The sequence below is a fragment of the Mus musculus genome, chromosome 3 (genome assembly GCF_000001635.26).
Source record: "Mus musculus strain C57BL/6J chromosome 3, GRCm38.p6 C57BL/6J".
Classification (NCBI taxonomy): domain Eukaryota; kingdom Metazoa; phylum Chordata; class Mammalia; order Rodentia; family Muridae; genus Mus; species Mus musculus.
The window spans coordinates 134,262,164-134,266,149 of NC_000069.6; positions in this window are offsets into that span (position 1 = coordinate 134,262,164).

Here is a 3,986-nt window from a genome sequence, read left to right on the forward strand (position 1 = left end):
TATTGTTTATGATGTAAAGGTGTTTTATCTTTCACAAAATATGCTATTATTTTTCTTTTTGTTCATCCATATTTATCACCTATATCTATTTCTCTATCTCTCTCTATATCTCTCTATCATCTATCATCTCTATAATTTATATAAAGAAGACAAACATGATACTTAGGATATATTTCTTGGAAACTTTAATAGACTTTCTAAGTTGCAGATGAGGAAATGAGCCTGTGCTGTGTCTCCTCCTGGTCTGTAGAAAACATTGAGGACTTCTTTGTCTCATGAGTGAAAATCTTTAGAGGTTATTCTTGAAGACATTGCACTTGAAGAAATGCAACACATTCAATTGTGTCTCTGGCCACGCCCTTGGTTTTGACTTGATAGATGCATTGTTAGTTTTTCTTGTCATGAAATGCTGCAGTCCACCATGCTGCTCAATTGTTGTGTGCTGAGCTCGAATCTCACCTCTGCTCAATACAAAGGGTTATTTTTATTAGGTGCCTTTGAAACTACACACTCTAAATATCCCAGCTAGAGTATGGTATTAAAACTTGAAATTCTTGGTATAGGAACACACAAAACTTGATACTATTCAAAGATTTCACATTTATAGACTATAAAACCATTTGAGAAGATGGTTTATAAGTGTATTGTACATTGATGGGTGCACTGTTAAGGTTTAACATTAAAACAGAAAATATTTGTAAATGGCAATAGGATGAACTTTTATACAGGACAAGAAAGAGGACTTCAATAATTCTAATTATGAGAAACTTCCCAATATGCTATTGTTTCTCAGGTAAGTCACTATGCCTCTTTGCATGCTAAATATATTCAATTGGAATTTGGCAAATAGTTCTTTAATCTGGCAAGAATATGGATGCCTGGGATTCATTTGCAGTGATGAGATGATTCTTCAAGAGTTGAATAACTCAAAGGTTTGGAGAGAAAGGGACTGGCTTTTAAAAACATTTCTAACTTTTGTGATATTGTGCCAGAGAATTTTCTACACAGAGAACGAGTTTCCCAAGTGTGTTAGTAAAAGTTTTTGTTTATGTTCCTATGTAGTAGAACTTGTTTTCCCACTCACTTTTTATAGTGTGTGTGTGTGTGTGTGTGTGTGTGTGTGTCTGTGTGTGTCTGTATGTCTGTGTTTGTCTGTGTGTGTCTGTGTGTGTGTGTCTGTGTGTCTGTGTGTGTGTGTCTGTGTGTGTGAAGAAAAATATTCAGATAAAGCACAGTGTATATACAATTTAATTTTCATTTGCTGTGTGAGTAGCATAGTTAAACAAAAAACTTATTTATTTGAGAATTGTGCTTCCAGTCTTTTCTTCTGATATCTTGGCCTGAGATCTCCTTTTGTGTCCTTCACAACCCAGATTTTTTTTTTTATATTAGATTATTTATTTAGTCAGTTCTCAAGTTAATGTTTCTTACTTTGCATGTATTGTGAGGTATTAACCAAATTACATGTTCAGTCAAATCTTCCGTTCCAGGGTTGTGGTGAACATGATCGTGTCTTACAGGTGTTCCAGTTTGCAAATTGGAAGTGCTTTACTATATCTTTCCAGGAATGCTGCTGCTCAAAACTAGTCTTAAGTCTACAAAGTATTGTTAATACACAGTTGAATTGTGTGACTGCTTTATCGATTTCTGATAGGAGAATGTGGTGCCTGGTTTCATTCTCTATCTTCTGATTGCAGCCATTCTGAAAAGTGATCCTGGGACTGAAGGAAAGCTTCACATTGGTGGGGGGTGTTAAAAAATAAATAAAATTAAATTATTCTAATTAACCTTTGATAACATCATAAAATATGCTCATCTGGAAATTTTTATCGTACTATAAGAACCTTTCTTGCTTTTCGTTTAAATATTTCATTCACATAGAGAATGGATGTCTGTCTGTGTGTGTGTGTGTGTGTGTGTGTGTGTGTGTGTGTGTGTGTATTTATAATTAAGTCTTTTTCTGTGCCTATGTGCATTTATATTCACCAGTTTAGGTTGTGGCCCAGAATACTAAGTATTAGCATGGGCTATTAAAAATCTTCAGTGAAAAATATATCTTTGTTACTGTGTGATCGAATTGAATGCAGAGATGTAGCATCTTATAAGTGCTTAATGTGTTCTCTGAGAATCAGAGAAACTGTGTAGCATCTTTTGGACTTTGTAAGCACTCTTTAATTGAGGTCTTGTTTGGATTTACTATGTCTTAAGATCTGTATTAAAATTGTGCATACAGTTTGTTCCCCGGGTGCATTACCATCATTTGAATATTTGATATATTTATATTCTATTACACTATTTATATGTGTAAAGTTTAAGTGCACATCTAAATACTTAGAGATGACTTGATCTGTAGCTTTAATAAATGAAAAGGTAACACCAAGTAGAAAGGGAAAACTCTGGACATTAAGAGCAGTGTGAATATACTGTCCTATGCTGAGAAGAAAAACCTGTCTTGTTTATATAAAGACCATGAGAAGTTCTAAGTGACTGGAACTTAGAGCGAAGGGATACAGGTCATGAGATTGCAGGGTCTGATCACAAAGGACCCTGTTGATCACATCTGGGGATTTGCTGAAAAGACTAACCATAAGTCACTGATAGTACGAGGGGAATCCCAAGAACTATACATGACCTTTAAAGTGTACATGGCCAAGGTGGTAGGAAGGGTCAGCGGCTTAAAATTATTGCCATGCACATGGAACCAGGATAGTGATAGTGAAAACTGTAGAATCAGGCTGGCTCAGTTTATCATGTAAATTAGTAAAGGCAAGAAGTCTGTAGACATGCAAAGAGTTAAATGTGTCAAGAGGAGAAGACTTAGTAGTAATGTCCTGGATTTTTCCTGGAGAAGTCACCATTTGCTGACAGGAGGGAAAGTTATACTTTGGTTTTAGACATACTAAGTTTGACACATGGGGGGTTCTTGACACGCTAAGTGTGAGTGGTCTGGAAGAGACAGCTTAAGGGCAGGTCTGGGACTCCCCTATAATAACTGTATCTTTAATTTCATTCTAATCAGTTTTTAAATTGGGGACCTGTATTCCAGCTTGACAAAGCTAGAAAATAAATAGAAATCTAAGAACAACCAGTGAAAGGTTCCAGATACTCTCCCCTACCCAGGACTTATTCTTTTGATCTTTTGCTACCCCAGTCAAGTCTCCATCACCTGCAAAATGTGTATAGTTATCAATGTTTTTCCACACACAGTTCTAATTAATTACACATGCTAATCTTTTCTCTAATGTATAGGTGCAGTGATTTAAAAGTTTAATGTGATAACTGATGTTAGAAAAATTAAGCACAATTGTACTAAATTTGGCTTCACAGTTCATCTTTCTGTGCATGCTTGTCTTGTTGGTAGTCCCTTAAACGAGAGCAATATCCTTATTATTATTTTGATATATCTAGGTACTCAACTGCTGGAATCGATATTAAATGTGGATAGATATTAAAAATTGAAATTAATCTTTGTTAACTCCCAGTCACAAAACAGGGGATAAGATGTTCAGATTTGCCCAAATGACCCTTCAAAGGGAAAAAGTTGACTCATGATAATAAAAAATACTGCAATATAAATTATTTATTAATCTTCATTCTTGTTTCTAGACTGCCATTCTTTACAGTTAATCATATGCATTTTCACTTAGAATTAAAATTCTATCCAGGGAGGACAATGGAAAGATAAGCGTTTGTATTTTGTATTTGAAGAGAAAAATATTTAAGGCCCTCACTTCTTTAGTCTTTAATTTTGAATCCATTTAACAGAAGTTTCCATGGTGTTCAGGAACATAGTTCCGAGGACTAAATCATTCTCTTCTGCAAATCAGAAGAATCAGAGGGCCATTATTTTAGTCTGTTGTAATCCTTAGGACATCTAGTGAACAAGAAAATAGATATGACAAACACGGAAATACTTGATTCCATGAATTCCCCATGAAAGTTGAGACTCTTAGGAAGCTGTTAAGGAATTTGAAGAAAATGTATGG